The following is a 23,151-nucleotide window of genomic DNA, read 5'->3' as shown; positions in this document are numbered from 1 at the left end:
CTTCCAGACTCGCCACACAGTATTAATAAATAGGGAGGCAAAATAGCAGTAAAGGTAGCAAAAGGAGATGGTGCATGCCTGTTAGATATAGTTACAGATTTTTGGGCTGTGTTTGAAGTTGGACAACCTTTTGAGGAGTTTTAAATAGATTCAGTTTTATGGCTAAGCTGCTGAATGCCTCTTCATCGTCAGAATGTATTGCTGAATCTGAAGGTTGTGAACCAAATTCTAGGTGTGCTCTGCATTCAAGACATGTCTTTTCTGCAAAGGTCAAGTCCAATTGATGGCTCCATGTTGAGGCTTCATGTGCTGTTATGAAGGTGACAACAGCAAGAAAAGTAAGGACTGAGCAACAATGCTTCAATGGCATTCAGCTGCCAGTGTCCCAGCGTGATTTGACCTGAGCTCAGTACTGTTAAAATGCCTTGCCAAATGGAACTGTACAGTGCAGCTTAGAAGAACAGATTGTGCTTCATTGAAATCTCTCCCGCTTTGCACCAGCACAGAAAAATGCAATATGTTCAGTTTTCACTTTAATTTTGGACACAATTCAGAGAGGATATTAAACACTCATTTTACATCAAAACTCTCCTTAATAAATCAAATCTGCAACCTAACAAAAGCACACTTTTAAGTGGTAGAATGCAAGTTCAAACTCATGCAGAAGAATGTGTCAGTGGGCAACACGGTAGATGTGTTGGACTAATTCACTGCCCTGGAGGCCTCTTCAAGCAGAGACATGTTCTGCCCTCTGCCCGAAAGCATGAATTTACAAGCCATCAGCTTCCATTCAGTGTCAGTGCTCTGGATGAATATCCTTGTTGATGAATTCTGTCATCACATCCTTTACAACCACTCCTTAAATAATAATCACCTTAAATTTTAAAGGTACAGAACTGCGCATTTGAGTCAATTTCTATATAAAGAAATTTTCCCTGAATTTTCCGTAGGATTTAGTAATGATACCAATTGCATCATTTGTAGGTAGGAACTGCAGATGCTGGTTTACACCGAAGATAGACACAAAATGCTGGATTAACTCAATAGGTCAGGCAGCATCTCTGGAGAAAAGGAGCAGGTGACGTTTTGAGTCGAGACTGAAGCAGAGTCCTGACCCGAAACACCACCTATTCCATTTCTTCAGAGATGCTGGCTGATCCGCTGAGTTACTCCAGCACTTTGTGTCCATCTCCAATTACATAATTACTGGAAAGTCCAGGTCTGAATTTTACTGTGACTCAACTTAGCAAAATGTAAAGAACATGGATGAAAAATGTGCAAATAACTGTCAAACAAAAAGGGTCTCGACCCGAAACGTCACCCATTCCTTCTCTCCCGAGATGCTCCCTGACCTGCTAAGTTACTCCAGCATTTTGTGAATAAAACAATTCTGTTCACCCACAACTATGGAAAGAGAGACCTTTATGTGAACTGTCCTTATGAACACATCTCAATAGTGCCAAATAGCAGAATTAACAAACCATCTATAAATAAAATAACATGTGAAATAAAAGTAACATAAAAACTGTAAATATTAATCAAGCAGAAAAACAAGGAGTATACAGAATCTGAGAAACGAAGCCAGCACAAGATCTGAGTTATAAAAGATTTGAACTGCATAATGTCAAGAAATCTCATAAGCTTTAACTTCAGCCACTTAGTTTTAGATGTACAGTGCGTAAACAGGGCCTTTAGCCGACTAATAATCACCCTAGTTCTATCCTACACACTCGGGACAATTTACAGAAGCCAATTAACCTACAAACCTGTACGTCTTTGGAATGTGGAAGCACCCGGAGAAAACCCATGCGGTCAAGGGAGAACATACAAACAGATAGCACCCATTGTCAAGATTGAACACGGGCCTCTGGAGTTGTAGGAGCAAAGAGGTCCTTCTGCAGTTGTACAGGGCCCTAGTGAGACCGCACCTGGAGTACTGTGTGCAGTTTTGGTCTCCAAATTTGAGAAAGGATATTCTTGCTATTGAGGGCGTGCAGCATAGGCTTACTAGGTTAATTCCCAGAATGGCGGGACTATCATATGTTGAAAGACTGGAGCGACTAGGCTTGTATACACTGGAATTTAGAAGGATGAGAGGAGATCTTATCGAAACGTATACGATTATTAAGGGGTTGGACACGTTAGAGGCAGGAAACATGTTCCCAATGTTGGGGGAGTCCAGAACAAGGGGCCACAATTTAAGAATAAGGGGTAGGGCATTTAGAACTGAGATGAGGAAAAACTTTTTCAGTCAGAGAGTTGTGAATCTGTGGAATTCTCTGCCTCAGAAGGCAGTGGAGGCCAATTCTCTGAATGCATTCAAGAGAGAGCTAGATAGAGCTCTTAAGGATAGTGGAGTCAGGGAGTATGGGGAGAAGGCAGGAACGGGGTACTGATTGAGAATGATCAGCCATGATCACATTGAATGGCGGTGCTGGCTCGAAGGGCCCAATGGCCTCCTCCTGCACCTATTGTCTATTGTCTATTGTCTATTGTAAGGCAGCAACTCTACCACTGTGCCACTGTGCTGCACTTCACTTGAGCACCACTTCGAACATCTTTATATTTCTAATTCACTGTACTTACATTCTTTGACAAGTCATGTTTAGGTTTAGGTTTAATATTGTCACGTGTACTGAAGTACAGTGAAAAGCTATGTTTTGCATGCTATGGTAACAGATCAGATATACCATACCTCAATACAATCAAGTCAAACTCAAGTACAATTGGTAGAGCAAAGGGAAAGTTGCAGAGTTCAGAATTTAGCTCTCAGCATTGTAGAGCATTCGTTCCACAGACAAAGTCCAATGTTCTCAGTGGCAGAGAGATCAATTGCACAACATCCTAGTTTATGGAAGGACCATTCAGAATCCTGATCACAGAGGGGAACTTGAGGGGAAGTCTCTGTCCTGATTCTGGTGGTGCACAGATTCAAGCGTCTGTACCTTCTGCTGAATGGGAGCAGGGAGAAGAAGGAAGTCTTTGATTATGCTGGCTGCTTTCCTCAGGCAGCATGAAGCGTAGATGGAGTACTAGGTAGCAATTCTGGCCTCGTTTATGGATTGGGCTACATCTACAACTCTGCAATTTTTTGCAGTTTTGGGCAGAGGTGTTCCCAAACCAAGCCGTGGTGCAAACCGACAGTGCGCTTTCTGCAGTGCATCTGCAGAAGTGTGTAAGAAGATAACTGCCGATGCTGGTACAAATCGAAGGTTTTTATTCACAAAATGCTGGAGTAACTCAGCAGGTCAGGCAGCATCTCGGGAGAGAAGGAATGGGTGACGTTTCGGGTCGAGACCCTTCTTCAGACTGAAGAAGGGTCTCGACCCGAAACGTCACCCATTCCTTCTCTCCCGAGATGCTGCCTGACCTGCTGAGTTACTCCAGCATTTTGTGCAGAAGTGTGTAAGTGCACTGAAGACAGGCCAAATTTCCTAAGTCTCCTCAGGAAGTAGAGGCGTTATGTGACTTCTTGGCTGTCACATCAATGTGGTTGATTATTGATAATATTGATGCCAAAGAACTTGAAGCTCTCAACCATTTCCACTTCTGAACCATTGATGCTGATTGAGGTATGCACTCCACCATGCTTCCTGAAGTCAATAGCTAGCTCCTTCGTCTTGCTGACATTGAGGGGAGAGGTTATTGTCCTGTCTAAGTTCTCTATCTCCTTCCTTTACTCTGCCTCATTATTGTTTGTGGCTCAACCAAAACGGCTGTGTCGTCGGCAATATAAACATTCAGTTTATATTAAAGCTTTTCTTTTGAGAAAATCTGAGCTGTCCTTGTATGTTATATAGACACAAAGTCCTGGCATAACTCAACGGGCCAGGCAACATCTCTGGAGAAAAAGGACGGGTGATATTTCGGGTTGGGATCCTATTTTAGACTGAGAGTTGGGTAGCTGATTGTTGGCTAGGGAAGGCGTGATCTCAGGAGGGAAACAATGTCTACCAGTGCACCGCCCTGCCTGAGGTCAATTGTGGCTGCCCAGGACAGGATGGCCCTGCAGAGAGTAGTGCGTTCGGCAGAACGCACCATGGGAACTACACTCGTCCCCCTGCAGGACCTATACATCAGGAGGTGCAGATCCAGAGCAAGCAAGATCATGAGGGACCCCTGCCACCCCAGTAACGGACTGTTCCAGATGCTACGGTCAGGCAAACGCCTCCGCTGTCACGCTGTGAAAACGGAGAGGATGAGACGGAGCTTCTTCCCACAGGCCATCAGGACTGTCAACTTTGATAACCCCAGAGACTAAATTTTTGTCGACACTTTTTGTGCTATGTTTAGTAACTTATTAACTTTATTTATATGCTGTAACTGTAATTATTTTTGTGCACAACCCGCAGGCATTGCCACTTTCATTTCACTGCACATCGAGTATGTGTATGTGACAAATAAATTTGACTTGACTTGACTTGACTTGATTGGTCCTGGTCTTTTCTTGCCTCCAGCACTTCACTCTCTGCATTCCCCCTACTTTCAGTCTGTAGAAGGATCCCGACTCAAAACGTCACCCATCCTTTTTCTCCAGAGAGTGGTGAAGGTGTGGAATTCTCTGCCTCAGAAGGCAGTGGGGGCCAGTTCGTTGGATGCTTTCAAGAGAGAGCTGGATAGAGCTCTTAAGGATAGCGGAGTGAGGGGGTATGGGGAGAAGGCAGGAACGGGGTACTGATTGAGAGTGATCAGCCATGATCGCATTGAATGGCGGTGCTGGCTCGAAGGGCTGAATGGCCTCCTCCTGCACCTATTGTCTATTGTCTATTGTCTATTGTCCAGGATGCTGCCTGACCCACTGAGTTTCACCAGCACTTTGTGCCTATCTTTGGTATAAACAAGCATCCACAGTTCTTTGTTTCTACATTCTTCATATCTTATAGCTCTGTCCACTGCAACTACATTAACTACTTTACTGAAAATGGTGTAGGGATTGCACCCCCTGCACTTGAGTTTAAACATGGTTTGCTGTCATATTTAATGATGTTATTTTTCAGCATTCCCTTGCTCTTATTATACCTTTAACTCCTGCAATTATAACGGACAGATAGCCTCGTATAATGAGACAAGGTTTCATTAACCCAATGACATATTCTTCTGCATGGTTTTTGAACTCACATTCTATCATTTAAAGTGTGCTTATGATAGGGTGCAGATTTGATTTATTAAGGAGATCCTTAATATAAACTGAGTGTTTCATGCCCTCCCTGAATTGATGAAATGCTTGAGATATTGTCATAATGGAGCATTCAATTCTAACCCTGTCTTGCAGTTTGACCCAATTCACAAATTATACATTCATCCAACCTTCTTATTTATTGATCACAGTCCTCCTTTCCTGTAGGAAAATTCTGGGGTATAATTGTATTGAACCCTTCCTCAGCATAATCTCCATCGTCAACTGTAGTTCAATTAACCTGAGAACTCGTGTGATTTGGATTTTCTTCATGAATTTTATTAACTTCTTTTCATGTTCTCTGAGGTTCTTTAACCTTTCATTGCCCTGTTCCATACCCTAGCTGGAAAAACAGAATGATGATATTGCAATTAGATGTGTGGAATTTTTTTCTGTCGTCATCTGTGTAATAATTGAGCAGGAATTTGCATTTGAATTCACAGGAGGTCAAAGCCTTCATCCTTACTTTTAGTGTACAAAATGCCAATGGGGATATTATTAAGGTATAAAATATCTTAAATCGCCCTTGAGTAATTCCCTCAAGTCTGCTTAAAATAATTTGAGGTCTCAATAAGTATAAGGTAGCAGTATTATCCAGGGATCATAAAGGGTTTTAAAACATTCAGTAAAAGGCCTGTCCCACAGGCGATTGTTTAGGCGACTGCCGACGACTGTCAAAGTCGTAGCAGATCGCCAAAATTTTCTTTTATTCGACAACAATGACCACGACAATGCCCCTGGCTCAGAGATTATACCGTCTTCGGAAACATCGCGAAGTTCCCACGCTTATCAATGCTTCTTCGGCGTCCTAATTTTCGCTGAAATCACTGACAAGTCTGTAATTACTTGAGAGTTTTGAAATATAACATCTTGTCCGGGTTACTTGAAAACCAAGCTTCACGGTAACAAGGCATAAACTGGATTGACTTCCAGTTTACTAATAGCAGTATTAAGAAATTTAATTTAAACGTGGTTAAATGGATTTTTGAGCGGCGTGTGGGCATTCTTTGAAAATGTACGGGAGATGCATATCTGGTTTCTGGGTTGCATAACTGTTTTGGGAGCCTACTTTAAAAGTAATCGCTGATGGCCATAAACATCGCGAAAATTCCCATGCTTACCTGACCGTCAAACTGTCACCTCCAATCTACCTGTCAAATGGCCTGACGGTAAATAAATTGGTTAAACACAAGTATCTTCAAATGACTTTACTTAATTTAATATTACGTGCTTCTAAATGCATCTGTGACAACCTAGCAAACCTGGGGACAGCATGCGACAGCGCCCGCAATGAGCTACGATACCTGGCGACAAGCCAACTGTTGCCGAGAAATTTCTATCCGGAAAATTTCTCAGCGACGCGCCGAGATCCACTACGATTCTTTGAAGACTCCTCACGATCATGCCTGCGACACCCCGGCGAACTGTCGGTGACAGTCGCCTTAAAGTCGCCTAAGTGGGATAGGTCCTTTAATTATATTGGCTTCACTTTAGCAGTTTCCAAATTGCAGATACATTGTGTAGGACGGAACTGCAGATGCTGGTTTATACACACAAGAGAGATACAAAGTGCTAGAGTAACTCAGCGGGTCAGGCAGAAAAAGGGTGGGTGACATACACCACACTTTGTGCCTATCTTTGGTATAAACAAGCATCCACAGATCTTTGTTTCTACATTCTTCATATCTTATAGCTCTGTCCACTGCAACTACATTAACTACTTTACTGAAAATCTTGAGGGGATTGCACCCCCTGCATTTGAGTTTAAACATGGTTTGCTGTCATATTTAATGATGTTATTTTTCAGCATTCCCTTGCTCTTATTATACCTTTAACTCCTGCAATTATAACGGATAGACAGCCTCAAGTATAATGAGACAAGGTTTCATTAACCCAATGACATATTCTTCTGCATGGCTTTTGAACTCACATTCTATCATTTAAAGTGTGCTTATGATAAGGTGCAGATTTGATTTATTAAGTAGAGCCTTAATATAAACTGAGTGTTTCATGCCCTCCCTGAATTGATGAAATGCTTGAGATATTGTCATAATGGAGCATTCAATTCTAACCCTGTCTTGCAGTTTGACCCAATTCACAAATTATACATTCATCCAACCTTCTTATTTATTGATCACAGTCCTCCTTTCCTGTAGGAAAATTCTGGGGTATAATTGTATTGAACCCTTCCTCAGCATAATCTCCATCGTCAACTGTAGTACAATTAACCTGAGAACTCGTGTGATTTGGATTTTGGGTCAGAACTCTTTGTAGATACATTGCTTAGTTTTTAGAGATACAGCATAGATACAGCCCCTTTGGTCCACCATTCCACACCAATTATCGATCACCTGTTCACACCAGCTCTATGTTATCCCACTTTCTCATCCATTCCCTACACACTAGTGATATTTTACAGAGGCCAATTAACCTACAAACCCTTGCGTCTTTGTGATGTGGGATGTAGCAGGGAAGGCGGTGGAACAGCAATGGCAGGTATTCCTGGGAATAATGCAGAGGTTGCAGGATCAATTCATCCCAAAGAGGAGGAATGATTCTAAGGGGAGTAAAAGGCACCCATGGCTGGCAAAGGAAGTCAAGGACAGCATAAAAATAAAAGAGAAGAAGTATAACATAGCAAAGAAGAGTGGGAAGCCAGAGGATTGTGACTCTTTTAAAGAGCAACAGAAGATAACTAAAAAGGCAATACGGGGAGAAAGGATGAGGTACGAGGTACATGGCTTCATCCACTTATCCCAGATGGAGCCATTGAGCTAGCCGGGCGTACAGCATTTCGTTGGGACAGAAACATCGACTCCGGTAAGAGCAAGGGGGGGGGGGGGTTATGCATTTACGTGCACAACAACTGGTGCACTAACATCCAAATCATGGATAGCCACTGTTCTCCTGATCTGGAGTTCCTAACAGTTAAATGCAGGCCTTTTTACCTTCCCCGTGAATTTACAGGGGTTATAGTAACAGCAGTCTACATCCCACCGAATGCTAACGCTAGCACAGCTTTAGGCTACCTGCTCGGTGCAATAAACTCACAACAGAGCACATATCCAGAAGCAGCCCACATCATAGCCGGGGACTTCAATCATGCAGACCTAAAGTCAGTTCTCCCGAAACTTGAACAACACATAAGATGTGCTACCAGGGGGAAAAACACACTAGACAAGGTTTATTCAAATATTAAGAAGGGTTTCAGGTCAGCACCACTACCACACCTGGGGCAGTCAGATCACCTGTCCATATTCTTAACTCCAGCATACGCACCACTCAGGAGGAAAGCTCCAGTCACCATAAAGACTGTTAAGACATGGCCTGAAGGAGCTTCCTCGCAGCTGCAGGATTGCTTCGAAAGGACCAACTGGGATATTTTTGAGGATCAGGACTTAGAGGAGTATACATCAACTGTACTCTGCTACATCCAAAACTGTGTTGACAATGTCACCGTCGACAAACGCATCCGGTTGTATCCCAATCAGAAGCCCTGGATGACAAAGGATGTCAGGTCTCTCCTCAAGGACCGTAACACCGCCTTAGGTCTAGTGATAGAGCTCTATACAGTGCTGCTAGAACCATCCTGAAGAGAGGCATCAAGGATGCCAAAGCGTCCTACAAGAGGAAGATTGAGGACCACTTTACCAACAATGACCCACGGCGGGTATGGCAAGGCATCCAGCACATCACCAACTACAAGACCAGCAACCGCACGACTGCCGACGGCGACGCCTCGCTGGCAGAGGAACTTAACTGTTTCTTTGCTCGTTTCGAGGTGAAAGCTGCAGTGGCAGACATAACACTCTCTCCAGCACCTGACAGCAACACCTTCACTGTGCAGGAGTATGATGTTAAGCGCGTGCTCAGAGCAGTGAATCCCAGGAAAGCTGCAGGCCCCGATGGTGTGACGGGCAGAGTGTTGAGGGAATGTGCAGACCAATTATCTGAGGTCTTCACAAAAATCTTCAACCTGTCCCTTTTAAAATCCACCATCCCTCCCTGCCTGAAGTCCGCCACAATCATCCCACTGCCGAAAAAGTCTGTCATCAGCGGCCTTAACGACTACCGTCCGGTAGCACTCACACCGGTCATCACAAAGTGCTTCGAGAGACTGGTCCTGCAGCACATCAAAGCCAGCCTCCCACCCACCTTCGACCCACACCAGTTTGCCTACAGAGCAAATAGGTCTACAGGGGATACCATCGACACTGCTCTTCACACTGCACTGACCCACCTTGAACACCAGGGGAGCTATGTGAGGATGCTCTTCCTCGACTTCAGCTGTGCCTTTAACACGGTCATCCCGAGCAGACTGGTCACCAAACTTTCTGACCTTGGATTTTCCCAAACCATCTGCCAATGGATCAAGGACTTCCTGACCAACCGCCCCCAGACCGTCAAAATAGGCCCTCACCTCTCCTCCACCATTACACTGAGCACCGGCTCACCACAGGGCTGTGTGTTGAGCCCCATCCTTTACTCCCTCTACACTCACGACTGCGCCCCCACCCATCCCACCAACACCATCATCAAGTTCGCGGATGACACGACTGTGGTTGGACTCATCTCAGAAGGAGATGAGACAGCCTATAGGGATGAAATCCAAAGGCTGGCAGCATGGTGTTCAGTGAACAATCTTGTCCTGAACTCCTCCAAAACAAAGGAACTTATAATTGACTTCAGGAAAACCAGTGTAGAATACGACCCACTCTACATCAATGGGGTCTGTGTGGAAAGGGTACCCGCTTTCAGGTTCCTGGGTACGCACATCGCAGAGGATCTTACCTGGTCTACCAACACCATCACCACAGTAAAGAAGGCACAGCAGAGACTCCACTTCCTGAGGATCCTCAGGAAAACCAACCTGCAGGAGAAGCTCATGATGTCCTTCTATCGCTGCTCCATCGAGAGTGTGCTGGCATACTGTATAACCACATGGTATGCCAGCTGCTCAGAAAAGGACAGGAAGGCCCTTCAGAGGGTCATCACAACGGCCCAGAAGATCATCGGCTGCTCACTGCCCTCCCTGGAGCACCTGTTCAGCCTACGCTGCCTCAGTAGAGCAGGCAAAATAATAAAAGATCCATCCCACCCCGGCCACCGTCTGTTTGTTCATCTGCCCTCTGGTCGACGTTTCAGGTCGATCAAATCCCGAACAAACAGACCTAAGAACAGTTTTTACCCCAGGGCCATACGAGAACTGAACACTACCTTCTGCACTACGCAACACCGTTAAAAAATCTTTGTACTTAATATAATTGTATTTATTTGTTTTTGCATTTATTGCATATATGTTTGTACGCACCGTCAGGATTGGCTATTTTTTAATTTCATTGTACTCGTTGCAATGACAATAAATGAATATTATTATTATTATTATTATTATTATTATTATTATTATTATTATTATTATTATTATTATTATTATTATTATTATTATTATTATTATTATTATTATTATTATTATTATTATTATTATTATTATTATTATTATTATTATTATTATTATTATTATTATTATTATTATTAAGCTAACCAATAATATAAAGGAGAATAGTAAAAGCTTCTTTAGGTACGTGAAGAGGAAACAAATAGTTAAGGCAAATGTGGGTTGAACCGGTAGTTTGAATCTGTCTTCACTAAGGAAGATACAAACAATCTCCCAGATGTTCGAGTGGCCAGAGATCCTAGGTGACGGAGGAACTGAAGGAAATTCACATTTGGCAGGAAATGGTGTTAGGTAGACAGGGTACATACAGCAGGCAGTGAGGAAAGCCAATGGAATGTTGGGCTTCATAACAAGAGGAGTTGAGTATAGGAGCAAAGAGGTCCTTCTGCAGTTGTACAGGGCCCGAGTGAGACCGCACCTGGAGTACTGTGTGCAGTTTTGGTCTGCAAATTTGAGGAAGGATATTCTTGCTATTGAGGGCGTGTAGCGTAGGTTTACTAGGTTAATTCCCAGAATGGCGGGACTGTCATATGTTGAAAGACTGGAGCGACTAGGCTTGTATCCACTGGAATTTAGAAGGATGAGAGGAGATCTTATCGAAACGTATAAGATTATTAAGGGGTTGGACACGTTAGAGGCAGGAAACATGTTCCCAATGTTGGGGGAGTCCAGAATAAGGGGCCACAGTTTAAGAATAAGGGGTAGGCCATTTAGAACTGAGATGAGGAAAGACCTTTTCAGTCAGAGAGTTGTGAATCTGTGGAATTCTCTGCCTCAGAAGGCAGTGGAAGCCAATTATCTGAATGCATTCAAGAGAGAACTGGATAGAGCTCTTAAGGATAGCATAGTCAGGGGGTATGGGGAGAAGGCAGGAACGGGGTACTGATTGAGAATGATCAGCCATGATCACATTGAATGGTGGTGCTGGCTCGAAGGGCCGAAGGGCCGAATGGCCTCGTCCTGCACTTATTGTCTATTGTCTATTGTCTATTGATGGGACTGAAGGCTGATAAATCCCCAGGGCCTGACGGTCTGCATCCCAGGGTATTTAAGGAGGTGGCTCTAGAAATTGTGGACGCATTGGTGATCATTTTCCAATGTTCTCTAGATTCAGGATCAGTTCCTGTAGTCAGCTGTTCCCCTGATAAAGCCTTTTTGTCTTGGATTTGCTGTGATAGCCACTGATAGTGCTTGTGAATACTTTAATACTTTAAGTACAATGGATTGGTTGATATTTATCTTCCGGTTAATATTGTTTTTGAGAAGCTCAGTGTCCTTACATTTTTCTGATGAAGGCTGAACAACTTATTTTTAAGGAACCTGGAAACATTTAATTTCAATTGACAGCTAGAGAAGCTATCAAGATGCCAAATCAATTCTGTCATCCACCTTGCTCCCTGTGCCGCTTTCTTTATTGAATTAATTTGAAGCCTTGTTAACTTTTTGCCCACTAATTGGTTCCATGTTATCTGCTATTTTGATTTTACTTGAGAACATTTTGATACCAGCTTTTTGGTGGTCTTTGATAATTCCAATTATAATAAAATTCTAAATCCTTAACCCTGTGAACGGATTTAATTTTTCCAGGCCTACCTGTAACATGTCTTACTATCACCTTAACCTTCATATGCAAATATTTAGTCTCTGTAGCAGTTCTGAATCCCAGAATTATTAAACGTTAATTTCCTTATGCATTGTTTTTAATTAACCTTTTAAAAATTTTATTGGTGGCAGAGGAAGAAAGTTCAATAACCTGACTTGACCCAACATTGTGCGTATAATTTAATGCAAATTCCCCTCAGTTCACATAATTTTCTCATTATTAAATCTCCCCCTCTTACTCACAAGTAACTAGGCATTTGGCTACTTTAAATGCGAACATTAATATATTCATTTTTACTAATGGAATTAGATTGTTCACAAAACTTGCTTCCCATTGCTTGCATTATGTTCCACCTGGTTCCTATCTTTGGGAACGGGTTTTCAATTATAAATCACTTATCTCTTCTGTAGTTTGATCCACTAATTTGCCCTCTGTTAATCTGAGGTTTGTTAGATTTAATGACCATTTTGTCAACTTTGTTTGGTAATGAATAGCCCTAGAATTTAATTTCTAAGTCCAATAGAAGTTTAGTTTCCTTGTCTGTCCAAGTGCTGACTTTGAACCTTTGACTTCTTTACTTACACCTGAGAGGCATACTGGCTTTTTATTACTTGTTGCACTTTAATGATACGCTTGGCATTGTGTTGCAATGATATAAGAAGATCTTGCCATTACGTATCCTGAACTAATTTGATATTTTAAATTCTCTTTTCTAAAAGACATTTTTTATTGTAAGACTTCCATTCTGGTGTTGGACAGAAGATGTTTGCAGCACGATATAAACTATGATAGATGACCTGTACTCCCTCATTGCCATCACTCTCAATATTGCCAATGATAATTGCACGTTCAGACACGTTTGGAATATTGTGAACTGTTTGGGCCCCATATCTGAGAAAGGATATGCTGGCATTGGAGAGGGTCTAGAGGAGGTTTACAAGAATGACCCCAGGGATGATTGGGTTAATGTATGAGGAGCATTTGAAGGCTCTGGGCCTGTACTCGTTTGAGTTCAGAAGGATGGGGCGGGGGTGGGGGGGAATCTCATTGAAATCTACCGAATAATGAAATAGAATGATGTGGAGAGGATATTTCCAATAGTGGGAGAGTCTAGGATTAGGGGGCACAGCCTTATTAAAAAAGAAGGCAACTTCAGAATGGAGATGAAAAGGAATTTCTTTAACCAGAGGGTTGTGAATCTGTGGAATTCATTGCCATGCGGCGGTGAAGGCTAAGTCATGGAGTATTTTAAAAGTGGAGATTGACAGGTTCTGCATTAGTAAAGGCATGAAAGGTTACAAGGAAAGGCAGGAGAATGGGGTTGAGAGGGAAAGATAGATCAGCCATGATTGAATGACGGAGTAGACTCGATGGGCTGAATAGCCTAATTCTACTATGTCTTATAAAGTATCTTGGTATTAGAAATATCACCTACACTTCAAGACCTGTGCCTTCATCATTTCCAATGGGTTGCAAATGTTTGCAGCAGTCTGGTGTGGATTTGGAAATGTTTTGCTGATAAAAAGCCAACCTCAAATTTGCAGAGACAAAGATACCAGAGCAACTCTGGGATAGTCCATTTCACCACCATTTTGTATTTTTGAGCAGAGATTATGTTGAGATAAAACTCGCCACAGAATTGCATTGAGACTTCACTTGAACACAAGTGATAAATGGAATGTAAAAACATGGAACTGCAGGTGCTGGACCCGTGTAAAGTAGGGTCTTGACACAAAACCTCACCGATCCATGTTCTCCGGAGATGCTGTCGGACCCGCTGAGTTAATCCAGCACTTTGTGTCACATAGAAAATAGGTGCAGGAGTAGGCCATTCAGCCCTTCAAGCCAGAACTGCCATTCAATATGATCATGGCTGATCATCCAAAATCAGTACATCGTTCCTGCTTTCTCCCCATATCCCTTAATTCCATTAGCCCTAAGCGCCACATCTAACCCTCTCTTGAATACATCCAGTGATTTGGCCTCCACTGCCTTCTGTGGCAGAGAATTCCACAGATTCACAACTCTCTGGGTGAAAACATTTTTCCTCATCTCAGTCCTAAATGGCCTACCCCTTATTCTTAAACTGTGACCCCTGGTTCTGGACTCCCCCAACATCGGGAACATTTTTTCTGCATCTAGCCTGTTCAATCCCTTAAGGATTTTATATGTTTCTATAAGATTCCCTCTCATCTAAATTCCAGTGAATATTAGCCCAGTTGATCCATTCTTTCATCATATGTCAGTCCCGCCATCCCGGGAATTAACCAGGGGAACCTACGTTGCACTTCCTCAATAGCAAGAATGTCCTTCCTCAAAGTAGGAGATCAAAACTGCACACAGTACTCCAGGTGTGGTCTCACCAGGGCCCTGTACAACTGCAGTAGGACCTCCTTGCTCCTATACTCAAATCTAGATACAGGGATTGGAATAAATTAAAAGTAGTGCTATTGCTCTTGCTATTGCTATTGCTGTAAGTCATTGTGACATTCTCTGTACTGTATCCGGTTCCTGGGGATGACAGTCCTGGAGTTCAGCACTTCTGTAATGTACTGAGAGTAGTTGGCAACCCTCCTAGTGTAGCTCGAGAAAAGAAATTCCTTTTACAGTAATAATCACTCTGGTCTTTTCTGCAACTGGAAACGCATCACATGCTTTATCTACCCTATTATTATGTGGAACTACTGACTGTCTTTTTTCTGAAGATGTGTGCATCAGCCTTTTTATTAATGCTTGCTACATATATTCACATATTATTGGAACCATTCTCATAGTAAGGACATGAGATCATGCGACATGTTTTCCTGGAGATTTGTGATAATGTAATAGAACATCTATATACTGGAAGCATACTAACAGTAAAAATTACTACAAATGATGGCCAGTCTCATACCTTGACCCATGCCATGTCATATTTTCCTATGGTGTATGCACCAATTTGCTGAAGAAGTGGTTACTTAACATTGTCCTGCCTCCTTTAAAATCAATGGTAAGCAACATTTTGCTTAATGAGTGCTAGTTTTATCATTACTGCACTTAGTCTGTTAACAAATGGCTGTAGTAGGCCATTTTCCACAAAAGGTGCAGTGGAAGCAATTGTGATACACATGGCAAAGCACTTCCATGTTTGCTAAATGATCAATGCTATGGCTCAAACAAATCTTATTTCTTGTCTACCCTCTAATGTGGTATTTCTTATCCTGTGACCGGCGCATTGCAATGCTTGCACTAGACCGATGGAGATCTTGCTAATCATTTTAGATGCATTAGCAGACGACTGCATATAAATAAATCTATTTAAAAAGTCAAGGTAAAAATTAAAGACAACACAGATACAGCTAAGATAGACACAAAATGCTGGAGTACCTCAGCGGGACAGGCAGCATCTCTGGAGAGAAGGAATGGGTGACGTTTCTGAGAAAAAGGGTCTCGACCCGAAATGTCGCCCATTCCTTCTTTTCAGAGATGCTGCCTGACCCGCTGAGTTACTCCTGCATTTTTTGTGTATCTCAAGTGTAAACCAGCAACTGCAGTTCCTTCCTACACAGATACAGCTAATCTAAATTCAATGGCTATGTGATAATGTAGTAACTAATTAATACCTTGCATTGAGTTTTAAAGCTACTTCATCAGCAAAACAGAGGACCCCTGGTACAAAATTTGTGATTATTAAAACAGTCAAAGTTTTAAAAGTTTCTGTTAACCCAGTCTGTCAACCCTACAGCCAGATGCACTACTCGTGTTACCAGATATTATAGTCGTAGAAATAGATGTGAAATGAATAGCACTCACAAGTATTTAAATACCAATGAAATGTTACTTTCAGACAAAAGGAAAATGCATGATTAAATGCAAAAATGGAAAAAATGTCCGAAATATATTGCTCTGTGTTTGGTTTTTGCGAATTTGTTCCTTCCCTCTGTTCAAGTATCGTGAGCTGTGTGCTTTTCCAGTATATGTAGGTAAAATTAAGTTCACAGCAGAAAGTTGCATCCAAGCACACATTTAATAACATGGCAAGTGTTAATTGCGGCCTGTCAACACCCCAGCACTAAAAAAAGAACTATTACAAATGCAGAATTAATTCCTTTAGATTTCAACTGTCGCTAAGTGAATATTAAAAAAATCCAAACTACAATTTTTTTCTCCCTATTAATCCAGTCTTTATTTCGCTCTCTTTAGACTTCAGGCACTTCTGTACCTGACTTTAATATTGTAATTAATGCTTGCTGGTTCAGATGACATGCATGCGCTCCTTTTAATCTTTCAATCTGATCTGTTAAGCTTGTACCTAGTTCACATGGACAACATGTTGCACACACCCATGTCTTTTGATTTTGCATATTTGGCAACTTGGCACTTGAAGCATTATGGAGATAAAGTAGGCAAGTGTACATGACAACATTCGTTGATAATTTAAAGAATTAAAAAAAATATTATTACCACAGATTTAGAAGACAAGTTGACGAACCTAACCATGGCATTGATGTTATTTTTGTTATCTTTAATAAACGGAATAAAAATAGAGTGACTTTAGCAGAACTGTTCAAGTGATCAGAATGGGAGTCAGGCCACATTTCTGGAGGACATAGGTGGGCGATGTTTCGGGTCGGCACCCTTCTTCAGACTGTGATGGGGCCCCTGTGGCTGAGAAAGACGCTTCCACTCCACTTAGGCGGCATCTGAAACGATGCAGATGGGATGGGAGATACATGGTTCGCTGGGCTGGTGGGTAAAAGAGGCAGATCTCAGTGCCATTTTGAATGCTTCTTCTTCATTCTGAACAGCCGAACAGCCAAGTGCCAGGGTTTCCAAAAAGTCACTGAGGAGGTTACATCTTTTCAAGAGCATCCTTAAAGTGTTCCCTTTGATCACCTGGCAATCATCTGCAAAGATGGAACTTGGAGTCTGCTTTCAGGCATGTGCACAGCATCTCCTGCCCACTAGAGGTCTCTGAGTGTAATCACCCCCACTCCAGGAGAAAGCTCCTTCAAGGTGTGCTGTGAATGATGGAGAAAAAGGTTGTGGCGATGATTCTATAAAGAGATCTTAGACAGTCACATAGATATACAGGAAATGGGAGGATATGGATCACATGCTGGCAGAGGAGATTAGCTAACTTGGCATCATGTTTGGCATAGACATTGTGGGCCAAATGTTTGATGCTCTTTGATGACATAGTCCTACATGACTAAGTTTGCACCGTTGGGATCTGTTTTATGCATAGCTGCTCACAGAATTATGAATCACCCTTGTAACATACATTTTACTGAGGCAGTTCTCAAGCTGGATTTTAATTCCTCTCTATTGCAATTTTGATTTGTTGGAATTTGTAATAGGATTTGCCTTTGTAATCTTGTAATTTATAATCGATATCTGTGTTTTGAAATCTGTTGCCTGATTGATTAGGAAGCAAAGGTAAAGTACTAAAAACCCTCTATTTATAATTCATATTTTAATACACTGCCATCAAATGAGAATAAAAGATTTCATGCTCAGTCTTTTCAAACGGGATATCTTGGCTCAACTTGAAGGTAGACAAAAAATGCTGGAGTAACTCATTGAGACAGGCAGCATCTCTGGCGAGAAGGAGCAAATTCCTTCTCTGGAGATGGTGCCTGTCTAGCTGAGATACTCCAGCATTTTGTGTCTACCTTCGATTTAAACCAGCATCTGCAGTTGTTTCCTACATATCTTTGCTCAACTGGAAATAATCTGAACAATTATTTCACTATCGTTTAATCTTCTCCATCATCAGGGGAAGTGCTGTTGGACTATAATTTGGTGATGATGACACTGCAATGATCTTGCACAGCATACAAATTGATTATTATTTTTTAATGATGGCATACCTTCCATTTTATCTAAACCAAATTTTTATACAGCATACAAATTGGTAAAATATACAGTTCATGTGTTAAATCATTCCCGAATATATAAACTTTATTTATTCATCACCTTCTATGTCACTATGTTATTGTCATATTATTTATTCCCAAGCACTCTGAATTTTACCGACAAGTTTAGTTTTAGTTTAGTTGAGAGATAGTGTTGAAACAGGCCCTTCAGCCCAGCGAGTCTGCACCGACCAGCGATCCCCACACATTAACACAAGGCCATTGACAGCCTGGCCTCAGGCAAGGCCCCAGGCAGCGACGGGATTCCCCCTGACCTGATCAAGCACTGCAAGACTACCTTACTGCTTCCTTTGCATGAAGTCCTCTGCCAGTGCTGGCAAGAAGGAGCTGTACCACAGGACATGAGGGATGCCACGATCATTACCCTCTACAAGAACAAGGGCGAGAGAAGCGACTGCAACAACTACAGAGGCATCTCCTTCCTCGACATCGTCGGCAAGGTCTTTGCTCGGGTCATCTTGATCTGCCTGCAGAAGCTGGCAGAACGTGTCTACCCAGAGTCACAGTGCAGTTTCCGAGCTGGAAGGTCAACAGTAGACATGGTCTTCTCCCTTTGCCAGCTCCAGGAGAAGTGCAGAGAACAGCGGATGCCCCTGTATATTGCTTTAATTGACCTCACCAAGGCGTTCGACTTCGTCAGCAGAGATGACCTATTCAAGGCTCTCCCAAAGATCGGCTGCCCACCAAAACTGCAGAACACGATAGAATCCTTCCACATCAACACGAAGGAGACAGTGCAGTTCACTGGCAGTTTCTCGGAGCCCTTCGACATCCACAGTGGCGTCAAACAAGGCTGCGTCCTCGCTCCCACACTCTTTGGGTTTTTCTTCGCTCTGCTCCTGAAACATGCCTTCAGCACCACAACAGAGGGGATCTACCTGCGTACTACGCCGCATCTGCGCCCGGGATGAGGTGTTTCACACTAGGGCTTCCGAGATGTCCTCGTTTTTCAGAAAACGGGGCTTCCCCTCCTCCATTATAGATGAGGCTCTCACTAGGGTCTCTTCTACATCCCGCAGCTCCGCTCTTGCTCCCCATCCCCACACTCGCAACAAGGACAGGATCCCCCTCGTTCTCACCTTCCACCCCACCAGCCAGCGGATCCAACATATTATCCACCAACATTTCCGTCACCTACAACAGGACCCCACCACTGGCCATATCTTCCCATCCCCTCCCCTCTCTGCGTTCCGCAGAGACCGTTCCCTCCGCAACTCCCTGGTCCACTCGTCCCTTCCTACCCAAACCACCCTAACCCCGGGCACTTTCCCTTGCAACCGCACGAGATGCAACACCTGTCCCTTTACCTCCCCCCTCAACTCCATCAAAGGACCCAAACATTCTTTCCAGGTGAGACAGAGGTTCACCTGCACCTCCTCCAACCTCATCTATTGCACCCACTGCTCTAGATGTCAACTTATCTATATCGGCGAGACCAAGCGCAGGCTCGGCGATCGCTTCGCTGAACACCTGCGCTCGGTCCGCATTAACGCAACTGATCTCCCGGTGGCCCAGCACTTTAACTCCCCCTCCCATTCCCAGTCTGACCTCTCTGTCATGGGCCTCCTCCAGTGCCATAGTGAGGCCCGCCGGAAATTGGAGGAGCAGCACCTCATATTTCGCCTGGGCAGTTTGCGGCCCGGTGGTATGAACGTCGACTTCTCCAACTTCAGATAGCTCCTCTGTCCCTCCCTTCCCCTCCTCCTTCCCAGATCTCCCTCTATCTTCCTGTCTCCACCTATATCCTTCCTTTGTCCCACCCCCGACATCAGTCTGAAGAAGGGTCTCGACCCGAAACGTCACCCATTCCTTCTCTCCCGAGATGCTGCCTGACCTGCTGAGTTACTCCAGCATTTTGTGAATAAATCGATTTGTACCAGCATCTGCAGTTATTTTCTTATACTACTAGATCAGACGGCAGGCTCTTCAACCTCACCCGCCTTTGAGCCAAGACAAAAGTACGTGAAGCTCTCATCAGAGACATATTGTTCGCCGATGACGCAGCAGTTGTGTCCCACACACTAGGGACAATTTACACTTATACCAAGCCAATTAACCTGTACATCTTTGGAATGTGGGAGGAAACCGAAGATCTTGGAGAAAACCCACACGGTCACGGGTAGAACGTACAAACTCTGTACAGACAGCAACCATAGTCAGGATTGAACCAGGGTCTCTGGCACTGCAAGCGCTGCAAGGCATCAACTCTACCGCTGTGCCACCTTGCCGCCCGTTGGAGTAATAATCTTTATGTACACCACATGTTGTTTGATAACACTGAAAATACTTATGGGTTAAAAGGAATTGAATAAGTGATAATGAACCTCTTATGCTATACTGGGTTAAAAAAAATAAGACAGAGAATTGCTTCATTGTAGCATTCATTTATATTTTTCACCGAAGGACTAAAGAATTTAGTTTTAGTTTAGTTTAGTTTAGTTTATTGCCACGTGTATAGAGCTACAATGAGTAATAAAATGTAGTTATAATTATAAAAATGGAGAATGAAATGAAAAAAGAAACAAACACCAAAATCAACACAAGACATTTTATTTTTATAAACGGATAAAGGGAGCGATCAAGAATAATGAATATCGGCAGAGACATAAAGTGAAAAGAAGAAAATGGCAGAAATGCCGAATGACCTTGCATCAGTTTTTACAATAGAGGAAGAAAACAACATCGCAATATCCCCAGAAAACGAATCCAAAACAAATAACTCAAATAATGGGGACTGCTGTTCCTGACCAGCTGACCTCAGTCAGTTATAATTGGTCATAACATTTCCTCCACCCTGACCCTCAACATTGCTGCCCCTCAGGGTTGTGGGCTCAGACAAAAAAAAGAGAAGTAGATCATAATGGAGAGGCACATCCACGGATATGGGGAGGAAAGGGGAATCATTAACTGAGCAAATGTGCTCAACTGCACAAAATGCCAGAGAAATTCAGGGGGTTCGCTCCTCTAAATGACGCATGTACATTTGTAAAATCTCTTCTCCCATTTGAACAAACCAATGCTCTTGATGGAATTAAGGCAACACAGCTCACGCATCGAGCTGTTAAGAGAGAAGCTTGTGCTCTATTAGAGAATATGAATATGGTTTTGTGGCATAGCTATGAAGTTCCACACATATAAACTTCCACCCTCTTTATTCTCAATGTAATAGTGCTAATTCACTCTCAGCTTATACCCTGTCCTGCAGGTCCATCACAGCTATGGGGAGAAAAAGGTATAACATGTAAAGGCCAGGAAAAGGTAATGCTCAGAGTATGCCACTTTTACATTGACGGCTGTCAATGGCTTCAGTTACAGTGCACGTAACTTATGGTTACTTACATGAAGAAAATGTTTAAAGAATTTGGCATCCATGTTGTATCTTCAACCTGCATTGGCAGATGCACCTCTCAAATCTTAGTGTTTGGTTTATTATTGTCACGTGTACTGAGGTATAGCAAAAAGCTTTATTTTGCATGCTGTACAATCAAAACGGATAATACTATACGTAAATACAATCAAGCCAATCTCAAGTAGAAAAGAGATTTAAAAGAGTAGAGTGATTGTATCGGATGATAATAGATCCTCCTCTGGGACCAGCATGCAAAGAATTGCCACGCTCTAGCGCTATCTTGGCTGGCTTCTTTTGCAGAACCATTTCACAGACCTTTGTTGCAGCAAGCATCACTGACAGCTTCTACAGAATCTACAAAGAACCTCATGTAATAACTAGCAATGAACAATCAATCAATATCTCTGGCATGGTGGTGGGTGCGAATGGCCGACCCTTAATAGCAGCTTCTAAATGGTTGAGATCGTGACAGACCCTCAATAATTAGACCTGCCAGCCATCTTACTAAACGGCACAGCAAAATCCAACGGCTTCTGGAATAGCAAAGGCTGGATAAAATCTGCAAACATTTTACTGCACAGGTCAGCACATCAGTGCACGCCAGGTCTCTCGCCTTCCTCCAGAGTATAGGCAATGGAAAATGGCCCAGGTTGCCCAGGAGTAATGAACCAGCAGTAGGTCACCTTCCTGCAGCAGCCTGTCACAAGACTGGATTGAGACTTGGAATGGGCTGATTGTCTTATGAAGAAAGATTGTACAGGTTAGGTTTGTATTCACTGAGTTTAGAAGAGTAAGGTGGGATTTAACTAAAAAAGGTAGGGTAAATTCTAAAATGAAAGCACAGCGGGGAGTGCTTCAAACTCGTTTCCTCAAAGAGTCATGAAAGGAGAGACTTTGATATTTCAACAACCTGACCGCGGGAGAAGACGGCAGGGGAAGGAAAAAGACATTGTGGCCTTCCATCACAGTGAGGAGAGGACTGGAGGAGACTCACTGTGATGGATGTTTCTTTGATGGATGTTTCTTTTTTTGTGTGTTTTTGGGGTTGTGTAATTTGCCTATTTGAATGCTTTATTGTGTAATCTGCCTATTTTAATGCTTTTATTGTTGGACTGTGGGTGACTGAATTTCGTCCAATTTGGATGACAAATAAAGCTATCTTGAATCTTGAATCTTGAAGGTACATAGACATTTGATAAACAAGGGAGGTGAAAAGTTACAGTGGTGGATGTGAATCTGGATTTAAGATTACAATCATAACAACCATGATATTACATTAAAGAACAGGCTTGTGGAGCGGAGTAGCCTATTCCTGTTCTTGATTCATATGCAACTTTGTTCCACTGAAAACAAGGATTCATTTTATGCGTTAAATGTTTCCCAACTGTCTAATGTTTCATTCCCTACCACAGTTCTTTGACAGAGGAATACATTAATGGGCCGCAAAAGACCACCACGTTGAAATATTGGGCGTCACTTGGCCAGTCAGGGCAACCCAGTGGTGCAGCTGGTAGAACCACTGCCTCACAGTGCCTGAAACCCTGGTTCAATCCCGACATTCAGTGTTGTCTGTGTGGAGTTTGCACGTTCCCCCTGTGTCTGCAAGGGTTTACCCCGAATGCTCTGGTTTCCTTATGCATTCAAATAGCA

The sequence above is a fragment of the Rhinoraja longicauda genome, chromosome 2 (genome assembly GCF_053455715.1).
Source record: "Rhinoraja longicauda isolate Sanriku21f chromosome 2, sRhiLon1.1, whole genome shotgun sequence".
In the NCBI taxonomy this organism is placed as follows: Eukaryota; Metazoa; Chordata; class Chondrichthyes; order Rajiformes; family Arhynchobatidae; genus Rhinoraja; species Rhinoraja longicauda.
The sequence above is the reverse complement of the archived record's forward strand: the minus strand, read 5'-3'. Positions refer to the sequence as shown.